We start from the raw sequence: 12,920 nt of genomic DNA on the forward strand, positions 1-12,920 counted from the left end.
CAAAGGTTTTATTTGATTTTATTATTTATTTTATTTTAGAGCATGAGAGAGAGCACGAGTGGGAGAGAGGGGCAGAGGGAGAAAGAGAATCTTATGCAAGCTCCATTCTCAGCATGGAGCCCGACGTGGGGCTTGATCCCACACCCCTGGGCTCATGATCTGAGCCAAAATCAAGAGTCAGATGCTCAACTGGCTGAGACCCCCAGGCGCCCCAATGTGACAAAGATTTTAAAGCATTCATCATAAAAAAGCTTTTGTGTTGGGGCGCCTGGGTGGCGCAGTCGGTTGAGCGTCCGACTTCAGCCAGGTCACCATCTCGCGGTCCGTGAGTTCGAGCCCCGCGTCGGGCTCTGGGCTGATGGCTCAGAGCCTGGAGCCTGTTTCCGATTCTGTGTCTCCCTCTCTCTCTGCCCCTCGCCCGTTCATGCTCTGTCTCTCTCTGTCCCAAAAATAAATAAACGTTGGAAAAAAAAAATTAAAAAAAAAAAAGCTTTTGTGAACATACTCAAAACAAGTGAGCAACTAGAAAGTCTCAGCAAAGAAAGAGAATATATAAAGAACCAAATGGAAATTTCAGAGCTGAAAAATACAAGAACTGAAATTTAAAAACTCAATGGATGAGGGGCACCTGGGTGGCTCAGTCGGTTAAGCGTTCGACTTCAGCTCAGGTCATGATCTCTCGGTCCGTGAGTTCAAGCCCCGCGTCGGGCTCTGTGCTGACAGCTCGGGGCCTGGAGCCTGTTTCAGATTCTGTGTCTCCCTCTCTCTCTGACCCTCCCCCGTTCATGCTCTGTCTCTCTCTGTCTCAAAAATAAATAAACGTTAAAAAAAATTGAAAAAAATTTAAAAATAAAAACTCAACGGGATGGGCTCAGACTCATCACGATGAAGAGGAGAGAAGAAAGAATGATGAATCAGAAGATAGAACATCTGGTGGCACCTGGGTGACTCAGTCGGTTAAGCGTCTGACTCTTGGTTTCGGCTCAGATCATGATCTTCCGGTTTTGTGGGTTCGAGCCCTATGTCGGGCTCCGTGCTGGCAGTGAGGAGACTGCTGGGGATTCTCTTTTGCTCTCCCTCTTTCTCTGCCCCTCCCCTGCTCATGCTCGCACTCTCTCTCTTTCAAAATTATTTATTTTTTGGGTCTCAGGGACCCGTGAGACTCTCACAGAGGATCTAACATTTGTGACGCTGGCTGGATTCCCAGAAGGGCAGAGCGTAAAAAAGTACTCAAAGAAAAAAAATGGCTGAAAACTCTCCAAATCTGGCAAAAGGTACAGACCTGCCTATGGACTCAAGAAGCTGAGCGAACCTCGAATAGTTTAAACTTGAAGCAATGCACACCAAGACGCATCACAAACTGCCAACCACTAAACGCCAAGAGAGAAATCTTGAGAACGGTAAGAAAGAAACATCCTTTATCAAAAACTATTGAGAGGGGCGCCTGGGTGGCGCAGTCGGTTGAGCGTCCGACTTCAGCCAGGTCACGATCTCGCGGTCCGTGAGTTCGAGCCCCGCGTCAGCCTCTGGGCTGAGGGCTCGGAGCCTGTTTCCGATTCTGTGTCTCCCTCTCTCTCTGCCCCTCCCCCGTTCATGCTCTGTCTCTCTCTGTCCCAAAAATAAATAAAAATAAATGTTGAAAAAAAAAAAAACTATTGAGAAAAAAAATAAATAACAGCAGATTTCTCGTTGGGAACTATGGAGGCCTCAAGGGAGTGGAATAACATTTTTAATGCGCTAGAAGACAAAGCTGTCTGGGGCGCCTGGGTGGCTCAGTCAGTTGAGCGTCCGACTTTGGCTCAGGTCGTAATCTTGCACTCCGTGAGTCCGAGCCCCATGTCGGGCTCTGTGCTGACCACTCGGAGCCCGGGGCCTGCTTTGGATTCTGTTCCTCCCCCACTCATTCTCTGTCTCTCAAAAATAAATAAACATCAGCAAAAACGATATTTAACGAAAATAAGAGAAAAAGCTGTCAATTTGGCAAACATATCCATCAAGAAGGATAAAGACTTTCTCAGATGCAGGAAAGGAAACCATTCGTGGCCAGCAGAACTGCTTAAGAGAAGTTCTCGGGCAAGAGGGAAATTTGGAATGTCAGGAATGACAGAAGAACAATAGACATTGTAAATATTTAGGTAAATAGACTGTTTTTCCCTTTTAATTTTTAAGAGATATGTGTGATGGCTGAAAGAAGAAAACACTGCACTGTCTAGTGGGATATTCAGTGTCTTTGGTTCCGATTCACGTGACAACTATAAATAAAGAGATGGAGGCAAAGGGACCAAAGTGCTGGTGAGGTCTAAAATATTGACATGCTGTGGACTGTGAAGTAAACTTAGAAATATACTTATTTTAGTCCCTAAACAATCTACTAAAAAACTCTACACCCAGGGGCGCCTGGGTGGCTCAGTGTCTAAGTCTTGATTTTAGTTTGGGTCACGATCCCAGGGTCGTGGGATCGAGCCCCACACCAGGCTCTGTGCTGAGCATGGATCCTGCTTGAGCTTCTCCCTCTCTCTCTCTCTCTCTCTCTCTCTCTGCCCCTCCCCCACTCAAGCGTGCTCTCTCTCTCTCTCTCTCTCTCTCTCAGAAAACAAAACAAAACAAAAAACTACACACACAAAACACATAGTCAAAATTCCCAATAGATAAATTACAATGGATCATTAAGAAGTATTCAAATAAGTTTTTAAGGCATGAAAAGGTAGAGGTAAAAGAAAAAAACAAATAGAAAACAAATAATAAAACAATAGACCCAAATGCAGACATGCCAATAATTATATTACATGTAAATGGCTTCCCTAGACTTGGTAAGAAAATATTTTACACTTATAAATTAGTTAAGGGGGTCGTTACCATGTTAAGTGTTCTGTACACAACAAAATAAAACATAAACAGCCTACACACAGTAAAGGGAAAAGATAACTTGTCAAAATGGATTAAAATCCATGACCCAACAATAGGCTGTCTATAGCAAGCTTCAATTATGACAGAGGTGGGTTAAAAATCAAGGGAGAGAAACTGATATACAAATACTAGTCGAGGAGGCTGGCATGGCCGGATTAATATCAAAGCAGGTGCCAGAGCAGAGAAAACGACCAGGGACCAAGAGGGACATTACATACAGATTAAAGTGTCGATTCACCAAGAGGCCGTAGCAATCGTAGACGTCTACGCACTTAACAGCGGACTTTTAGAGTGCACGATCAAAAGTGTTTGAGCCAAGGGGGTCCTGGGTGGCTCAGCCAGTTGGGCGTCCGACTTCGGCTCAGGTCATGATCTCATGATTCGTGGGTTCAAGCCCCGTGTCGGGCTCTGTGCTGACAGCTCAGGGCCCGGAACCTGCTTCAGATTCTGTGTCCTGCTCCCTCTCTGCCCCTCCCCCGCTCATGCCAAGTCTCTCAAAAATGAATAAACGTTAAAAAAAATTTTTTTTAAAAAGTGGTTGAGCCTTAACCAATGCCTCACCCCTACTACAAACACGAACTTGACCTGGATGGCCGATCTGATTGCGAAAATGTAAGACAATGACTCTTCTGGAAGAAAATCTTTGTGACCATGTGGATTAGGCAGACGGTTAGATATGACGCCAGACGCACAATTAATAAGAGAAAAGAAGTCCTAGAGGGAACTTCATCAAAGCAAAAGCAGCTTTGCTTTGTGAAAGACCCGGCCGGGCGAATAAGGACGAGACCCGGACTGGCAGAGAACATTTGCAAATTACACGTCCCACAAAGGATGGTGTCCACCCTCTGGAAGTAACTCTCGCTACTCAACAATGGGAAGCCAAGCCGTGTAAAAAATAAGCAAAATGTTTAAACAGACACTTCACCAGAGAAGGTACAGAGAAAGGCACATCATTAGCCACAGAGAAATGCAAGTCAAAGCCACAGTTCGATACCCAAAACAATTGGGTGAGCAGGGGCTCACACAGATATTTACACACCCAAGGTCACAGTGTGTAAACAGATATTTACACACCCAAGGTCACAGTGTGTAAACAGATATTTACACACCCAAGGTCACAGTGTGTAAACAGATATTTACACACCCAAGGTCACAGTGTGTAAACAGATATTTACACACCCAAGGTCACAGTGTGTAAACAGATATTTACACACCCAAGTACACACAGGCTCTCTTGTTCACGGGAGCCAAAAGACGAAAATAACTCCGCTGCCCGTCAGTAGCTGCCTTACGGAATGTGGAAGACCCATGCAACGGAACTCTATTCATCCACTGACAGGAGCGGAGTCCTAGCGCCTGCTAGAGCGCGGACGAACCTTGAAGACATCGTGCTAACAAGCCAGACATGCGGGGACAAATGCCGTACGATTCCGTTTATGCGAAATGCCCAGAATGGGCAGATCCATCGAGAAGGAGGAGAGGGGTTATCCGGGGCAGGGGCGTGGGGGGGAGCGGGGGCTAGGAAGTTTGTGTTTAGCGAGTAGAGTTTAAGATGCTGTCTCAGGTCACGATCTCGCGGTCCGTGAGTTCGAGCCCCGCGTCGGGCTCTGGGCTGATGGCTCAGAGCCTGGAGCCTGTTTCCGATTCTGTGTCTCCCTCTCTCTCTGCCCCTCCCCCGTTCATGCTCTGTCTCTCTCTGTCTCAAAAATAAATAAATGTTAAAAAAAAATTTAAAAAAATTTTTTAAGATGCTGAAAGGGTCCTGGAAATGGACAGCGGGGACGGCCGCATGCCCACGTGCTGATTGTATTTAATGCCACTAAATCGTATATTTAAAAAGGGGCTAAAAGGGTCGCTTTTATGGCGTGCGTATTTGGCCACGGTAAGACTGTGGGCAGCAAATCCACAATGAGAGGCCACTGCGTGTTGATTAGAAGGGGAGGGGACGGGAGAGCCTGACCGGGCCGGGTTCTGGTGAGGATCAGAGCCGCCGGGGCTCCCACACACGGCTGGCGGGACAGCAAAACGGGGCAGCCGCTCACTCTGCAAGACCGTGCTGCCAAGAGATCCAGCAAAATCCGACTCCCACGTACTGACTGGAGAGAGGCGGAGGTTCATGTTCACCCAAAAGCTTGTATACCAACGTGCATAGCGGCCCTGTTCATCATCGCTTCAGACTGGAAACAACTCAAAGGTCCTTGAGTGAGCACACCGGTAAAGGTGGGCCATACGAGCACCACTCGACAGTGACGAAGGACAAGCCGGACACACAACCACGTCGGTGACGCTCAGAGGCATCGTGCTGTCCGGGGGAAACCAGTCTCAAAGGTCACACCCTGTGTGATCCCATTTAGAGGCCATCCTGGAAGAGGCAGAACCCTGGGGACACGGAACAGGTTGGTGACGGCCGGGGATGGGGGAGTCAGGACTGCAAAGGGGCGACGGGAGGGAATCTCGGGGTTTGGAATTCGACAGTCCTGGTGACACAGGTGTATCCGTGTGCACAACTCTCAGAACTGTGTGGCCTCCCACATTCAATTGTATGACAGATTTACGAAGAAAAAAAAGAGATTGTGGACACCTGTACCTTCTGGGTGCTTCCTGGGTTCCAGGCCTGGCACTAAGTGCTCCGTGTTATTGCGTAAGAATCCTTGGAACACCAGACAAGTCGGTCTGACCATTCCCATTTTATGGATGAGGAAACTGAGGTGTCAGGACGTGCCTGGGCGTGTCTGACTGTGGAACTCATGCTTCCAGCCACTGTGCAGTTCCGAGCCTCTAACGATCAACTACTGTGTTCACACTGTGATTCCGCACGTTGAGAGCTGGGTGTGGGCAGCAGGACTCACTTGATGGAGGCTTCATGGAGCCTGGGAAGATGCCCGAAGCCCCGCCAGGGGCCTCTCCGAGTGTGGACTCGGACACCAGACAGATCATCAGGGGGAGGCCCAAAGCGGAAATGCCAAGGGATGGACGGACGCGCATCCCGGGACAGCCGGAGCCATCTGGACGCCGGGCCGGGAGAGCGGCTTCCTAGCCCCACGGGGCTGCCACGGGCCCTGCCGACGGGGCAGCCCCGAGCCAGGGCCCTCCCCACCCCCAGAGCATCGAGGAGGGGAGTGCTGGCCAGAGGAAGCCTCCTGCAGGCTCGCCATGGGGCAGGGGACCTGGGAGCGCTGGAGAGAGTGACGCTCCGTGGGGTGGCCGGGGGGACCCCGGGCCTGGCTGAGATCTCAGCCAAGGGGAGAGAGAGCAGTCACATCAGGACTAGACATAGGACCCTCCAGATGGCCAGTTAGAGTCGAGGCCCAGATACACTGGGGGCCCGTGGGATTCCGCCCCGCCCTCCGAGAGGCCCTTTGCCCAGCGAGGAGCCCAGCGGCCGAGGGCCTCCAGTAGCTGCTTTCACGAGGGCGTCCTCTGCCCTCGCCAGCCTCCTGCTGTTCCTTCACCCACCAGCATCTGCCTGGGCCACTGGGGGCGGGGACCCTGTGCTCTGAGATCAAACTCCTCCTCACTCAGGACCTGCTGGAAGCTGCCGATCCCCGATCCCCGATCCCCAGGAGTAGGCCCACCCCCTCCCAGCAGCTCCTAATGGGGGTCGGACTACATGCTGCAGACCCATGATGCCTTTGCCACCACAAACAGCCCTCCGAGGCGGGTCTGTCCCCACGCCAGCACCATTTTTCGGGGGAGGCAGCAGAACCCAGTGTCTGGGCCACTCCGAGAGACCCAGCCAGCCTTGGGGACCGCGCGCAGTCTGAGCCCAGAGCCCTGCTCTTGACCCGGTTTCTGCTGCTGCCCCAGAAGGTTGGTTTCCTTCATCCTCTGGGCCGTCATCGGGACCTTCTGCAAGCTTGGTGCTCCCCTTGCCGTGGGGTGCTGGGGGCTCGCCTCCCTGCCCACCGAGCTGTCTCCAGGCCTCAGGCAGCAGGAGGCTCTGAGCATCTCCGGCCTCCCTGGTCTGCCTCTGAAGATCATGCTCTCCCGCAGCTTGCTGGCTGGGCTCCCCTCACCCCTCCCAGCCTGTCTTCCATGCTCCCCCAGCCTCCTCCCATTTGCTTCCCCCCCACCCCAACCATTGGCCTTTGTTTATGTGGCCTGTTCTTCTGCCCCCAAATGCCTGCATCCTGCTTTGGGGGCAGCCCCTGCATTTGGGGTGCCTCCGGTCAAACGGCATCTGGGAAGGCCTCTTTGACTTTCTATCAACCCGCCAGCAGGGCTGCCTGTCCCCCTAGACAGAGAGCTCCCAGAGGGTGGGGACCACGTGGGGTCAGCCTCCTATCCACATCTCCCGGCAGCACCAGGGGTGGTTGGGGGGGGGGGGAGTGAGGGCCAGGTAACCGGCTTGACATGAGAGAACAATTGCGACAGCTCAGCTGAATCCAGCGTCCCTCTCCCACCGTGGGCGTGAGCGAGACCCACGCTTATTTGCTTTAGTGACAAAGGCGGGACACCGGTTGGACGAATTTGGGCAACATACAAGCAAGGTTGACGGCGGCCCCCGCGGTCCCTCCCCCTGGGTGCCCCGTGATAGTTTCTGTGTCCTCCAGAGCCTCTGCTCTAAGATCCTTTCTCTTTCTCCCCACACGTAGCTTTGTTTTACAAAAATTCTGTCATCCGGTGCACGGTCTTTCCTTGCTTTTTTCTCTCTCAAAATGCCATGACCGCCCCCACCCCCACCCCCGGCACGGCCTCCCCAGCTACCTCATTCATTTGGTGGCTGCAGAATGTTCCAGCATCCGATGGAGCATGACTGACTCACCTCTTCCCCTCGGGGTGGGCATTTAAGTTGTCTCCAATTATTTCATCCTTATAAATAACGTTGCCGTGGACATTCTGTCACAGCCTTGTGCCGCCTGCAGTGGTTTGGGGGGGGGGCGGGGGCGGTCCCTGGGAGGGATTACTGCAGGGTCTGTGTGCTCTAAACGGGCACTGGGGTCTGTCTTCCGTTTCGGTTTTAGGGAGCACTGCTCCTACCCTTTCAATGACCTCCTCCATGCTCACAGTCCCTCCCACTTCGGTCCCCGACAGCTTTAACATGAGACCCTGAGATCGACAGGGAATCTAAGTCTGGGGCTGGAACTCTCCAGAACCATCCACCCCCCACCTCCTCTGACCCAGACAACCCAACAGCCCCAATTTGAAGCCTGCCCCCTGCTTCCCAAAGTAGAAGCACAGAGGGCAGGGACCTGCCCCAGCTGCCTGCGGGCTCTGGAAACAACAGGGATCGGGGCCTCCGATTCCGTCCCCCAAGGTGGGGCTCACGCAGGAAGACAGCTGCCAGCTGCGTTACCCCAGGCCTCCAGGCTGCCTTGGAGAAGACCTGCCTTCATTCCCTTCAGTTCCGTAGCTCGGGGGGGTTGGGGGAGGGTCTATTTAAAGACCCCGGAGGGAAGGGGTGGGCAGACAGAGGGGCCACAGAGGCTCTTTGGGGGAGCCAGGGACAGAGGGAGCCAGCCTGCAGCTGGTGGGGAGAGCAGCTGGGCGCCGCTCGGACTTTGGGACTTTGGCCCTTGGCGTTTCCCGCCCCCCCCCCCCCCCATGTCAGCTTTTCTATTTTAGGCGGCTGGCTCCTCCTCGTTGCAGCCAGCCCGGGAAACCCAGAAAGGTGGGTGCTGGGGGGCCGGGCCCCTATGCACTCGCGCTCACCCCGTGGGCTTCGGGGCGCAGGTGAGGGCCGCACCCCAACGGCGGCGGGGCTCCTGGACCTTATCCCACAGAAGCGTTCGTGGTCACCAGGCCCCGGGGACAGCCCAAAGGGGCAGCCAGCACTCTGAGCGCCAGGGGAAGGCACTGGAGAGTGCTTGGTGGGGCCAGGAGCCATAGCTGTCTGTGGGGAGACGCAGCCTGAAAGCTGCTGGTTTACTGGCATCCGTGGGAGCAGCGTCCGCAGAGGGGAAGGGCCCCCGCGGGTCGGTACGCTGTACCGGGTGGGCTCTGGGGGCGGGACGAGCGGGGTCCAGCCCCAGCTCTGTCATTTCCCCGCAGCGTGGCCTGGGGCAAGGCAGGGGCCCCCCTGAACCTCCATTTTTTTCCTCATCTGTAAAGATCAGAATAGCTCACAACCATGTTTGGGAATTCACAAGGCTGTATTTGACGTCCTTAGACGAGGGGACGGCACACAGTAGGCGCTCAGTAAGAACAGCTGCGGGGGTTTTAATAACATGGACAAATGGAAACAGTTGGACGTGACAGGGGAGTGCGGGGGGGAGCACTAGCGGCCCCATTTACATTCCTTGAAAATGACCCGGTAAACCGCTGGTGCAGAATACCCCCCCCCCCCCCCCCCATTCCAGAGCCTTGGAAAACCCCGTTCGTTTCGTCTCCCGATTTCCATGTGGCCGCTCAGGTCACAGGAGCTGCTTTTTTTCTCACTCGTCGGGACCCTTCTCTAACCAAGGGGATTAGCCCAGCGGAGGTGGGGAGGGGATTTGCAGACCGGAACAGGTGGGGCCTGGCATTGGAAGTCTGAGCCGCATTCCGGGGATTCCTGCTAGATGACCCGCCCAGCCTGGCCTGGGGGGGGGGGGGGTGTGCCCTGGACTGGTGCCCTGCACCCAGCACCACCTGGAGGGGGCCCTCCCCGGAGACATCCAGGCCTGGAGGAGGGTGGAAGCTGAGAGCAGACAGATTTAGTTGTGGGGGCTTTGGGGCAAGGTAGGTTAGGCTTAAATCCAACAGGAAGTGAAAGTGAATATTCCAGGATTCATTCGTTCAGAGGGTCTTTATTGGGGTACCTACTGAATGCCCCTCCCAGCAGGCACTGCAGCCCTAACGGGTTCTCCCTGCTCCCATGACCCCATATGAGGGCGGTGGAAAAGTGAATGGACTCTGACGAGGGCCACGGTGCTGGTAGGCACAGGAAGGGACAGAATGTGGATTGAGCCTAGTGTTCTCGAGGGAGGGACAGTGCAGGGGACCGTCCTGGCTTCCGTGGGACAGGGGGCTGCCGGGAACGGGGGCTTTCAGTTCTAAACTCAGACAGGGCCAGGCAAACTGGGCTCTCGGTCACCCTTGGGAGGGTGACACCAAGAGGGGAGGTGATGCGGGGGACACGAGGCCGAGGTGCTTAATAGCATGGAGGAGAGAGGAGGGAGTGAAGGACGGATGTCCAGGAGGTGCAGCCTGGGCAAAGGCCGAAGGAGGAGGGAATGTGACATCAGGACCCGGTCTGACCTGCTCCCTCTGTACCTGGGAAGTAGACCGGGGAGGGAGAGAAGGATGCTAGCACGTCATTCTCCCGGGAGGGAGAGAAGGATTAGATGAGAAACGGCTTTCCGGACACTGGGGTTGGGAGTGGATTTTCGGACTCAGGTCAGCTGAAGGCCCACCGGCACCCACGGGATGGTGGGCAAAACACCTGTCCTGATGGACCACGGGCAGGGACGGGGGAAAAGAGAGGAGAGCCCAAGGAGGGGAAATAGGGACAGAAGTCTCCCAAACCAGCTGCCCTGGGATAGTTACCTGGGGGGAAGGGAATTAACACAAACCCCACTGACCTGGGCTGGCGGGAGCCTTGGGGGTCTCCAGGCAGTGACAGCGACTCCCTGGAAAATGGTGGCCCAGCAGAGGTGGGCCGTCTAGTCTGGAAAGCTGGCGAACAGTTCCTGGAAGCCCTGTGTGCCTCTTCTTCTGCAACCCTCCCTCATCAACTGCCATCGGAATCCAGAGCCCTGGGCTTGGCCATTAAAGGGCCAGCACTTCCATCCCCCACCCGCCCCCCAGCCCTCTGGGGGCTACACAGAGCGTCTCGGCATCCCTGCCACGCGGTCTGTTCCTTTGCCACCTCCCGGCAAGCCCTGCGGATTTGGCACTGCACTGTTCCTGGTGAAATACTTATCACCGGGTGACCAAATACGGTCTTTCAAGTCCTAGAAGAAGGTGACGTTCTTAGTTTCGGCTCTGCCACTGTCACAGAGCCTTGCTGACTGTTTCTGTGGACACAAGTTGCTGTCTCTTCTTTTAAGACCCTCGGTGCTTGCTTCTCTCTCATTCACTCATCCATCCACCCAGCGTTCATCTGTGTATCCTTCCATCCTTCGTCCATCCATCCATCCATCCATCCACCTGCCATTGTGTATCGTGTCGTCTGCCGGTTGGGAGTTTGGGCTCTGCCTGGGGCCAGTACTGAATTCCACGGTGGTGCCCGTGGGCACTTGGGCGACTTCTCAACCCGAGACTCAGTTTCCTCATTGTGAAAAAGAATAAAGGCGCCCACTGCACAGGCTTGTTGTGAAGGTGCGGGAAATACCATGCGACAAGCTTACCAGAGAATGGAGCCCCCAGGCGCTCCCCCTCTCTTCCTCCTCTCCCCCAGTGCCACCTGCCATGAGTGCTGTGAGGAGCCTGGTGGAGGGACCTGGGTGAGTGGGGAGGGTTCCCAGACAGGTTCAAACTCTCAGGTTGATGAGATAGCCTTGAGAAATGTTGTCTCTTACAAGCATTGTTCACGGAAACAGGTTCATTTACCAATTAGCTGCCGTTGCCCAAAGAATGGTCAATATTCTGGAGAACAAAACAAAACAAAATCTCCAAAATGCTCTTCCCTTCTCTGTGGTTTTTATTCTCTCTTCCATTTCCAGCTGTGATTTTTCCGAGCCCAAACACATTTCGGGAGGGATATAAAAGGATTTAAAATTTCGACAATAGGGGCACCTGGGTGGCGCAGTCGGTTAAGCGTCCGACTTCAGCCAGGTCACGATCTCACGGTCCGGGAGTTCGAGCCCCGAGTCAGGCTCTGGGCTGATGGCTCAGAGCCTGGAGCCTGTTTCAGATGCTCTGTCTCCCTCTCTCTCTGCCCCTCCCCTGTTCATGCTCTATCTCTCTCTGTCCCAAAAATAAATAAACGTTGAAAAAAAAAATTAAAAAAAAAAAATTTCGACAATAAAGGAAATCACTTTTACTAAATTGCCTTACCTGCTGTGTTATTTGTTTCTAGTATTTTAGCTGTGACCGCAAGAATTGCTTGCAAGAACACTTAACAGAGAGGATTTTCTCATTTTCGTTAGAAGGCTCTATCTCCTTGGGCAAGACCAACTGACTTGGGAACCTGGTTTGAGTTCTGAGATCTGGAATCTTATCCAGCGGTCCAGAGGGTGGGAGGGCTGGGAGTATTTTTGATTTAGGGCAGGGATCTGGGGTGCACAGACTGGGGGTGGTGCTAGGCTAAAGGGGGTAATCCGGTAAATTTTGCCATCAGATTTTGGATTTGGATATGAGAGCAATGGGAAGCTGGCTCTGAGTCTAAAATCAGGAGGGGGGACAGATCGGAGTTGGGGTTTGGGTTCTGTCTGTGCTTCAGAAAGGTTTAGAAAAGGCCCGCTGGAAGGCCCTGGGGCAGGGATGGAGAGAAATGGATGGCTGATACAGCCGAGAGGTGATGGATGGGTGTCCACGAGGGACTCAGATTCTGGCCCAGGTGGCCAGGTGCAGGGAGACGTCCTCTTTCCTCCCCAGCCGGTTTTGTTAACATCTGTAGTCACAGCCAGAAGACTCCATGGCACCTGGCCCAAGGTGACTAAGGCTTCCCAGGCACAGAGAAGGCTAAGGCTTCCCACACAGAGCCACGCTAGCGCCAGACAGAGACTTCGTGCCCCTGCGTCCTCATCTGGAGGCGCCTGCAGACAAGCTCCTGTATCTGTGACAACCACACACTTGGTTCCCTGGGCATTTCCATATCAAATGCTATTCTTTTGTTTGCGTAGGTTCCTGCGACATATTTGGTGTTTCCATCTTTAGTTGGGAAATAAGATTGCACGTTATGCTGCCTGGGTTGGGGTCGCGGAGCTGGGGAGACCAAGACCGCCTCCAAGACCGTAAGACTCACGCGGGTAGCGGGAGGGGGGCAGCGGGTGAGAATGCACGGGACTTGGGACCAGAACACGGGCTCCAACAGGTTCTCCGTTTGCCCCAGCCCTCCCCTCCGAGGTTCCCCTTCCCCGTTTGTAACTGACGGTGACACGCTGTCTGGGACCCCACCTTGCAGACAGCAGAGAGGCCTGCACGCGGGG

The 12,920-nt window shown here is 54.0% G+C and overlaps 1 protein-coding gene across 1 annotated transcript in view; it reads right to left on the minus strand.

Moving 5' to 3' along the window:
* Nucleotides 1-10,530, minus strand: part of BRD3 (bromodomain containing 3) — a 63,729-nt gene extending 53,199 nt beyond the window's left edge. The window contains exon 1 of the mRNA XM_047829404.1: nt 10,410-10,530. The gene's annotated coding sequence lies outside the window, so the exon portion shown is untranslated. The remainder of the gene's footprint in view (nt 1-10,409) is intronic.
* Between the last annotated feature and the right edge of the window lie 2,390 nt (nt 10,531-12,920).

This window comes from Prionailurus viverrinus, chromosome D4, assembly GCF_022837055.1.
Source record: "Prionailurus viverrinus isolate Anna chromosome D4, UM_Priviv_1.0, whole genome shotgun sequence".
In the NCBI taxonomy this organism is placed as follows: Eukaryota; Metazoa; Chordata; class Mammalia; order Carnivora; family Felidae; genus Prionailurus; species Prionailurus viverrinus.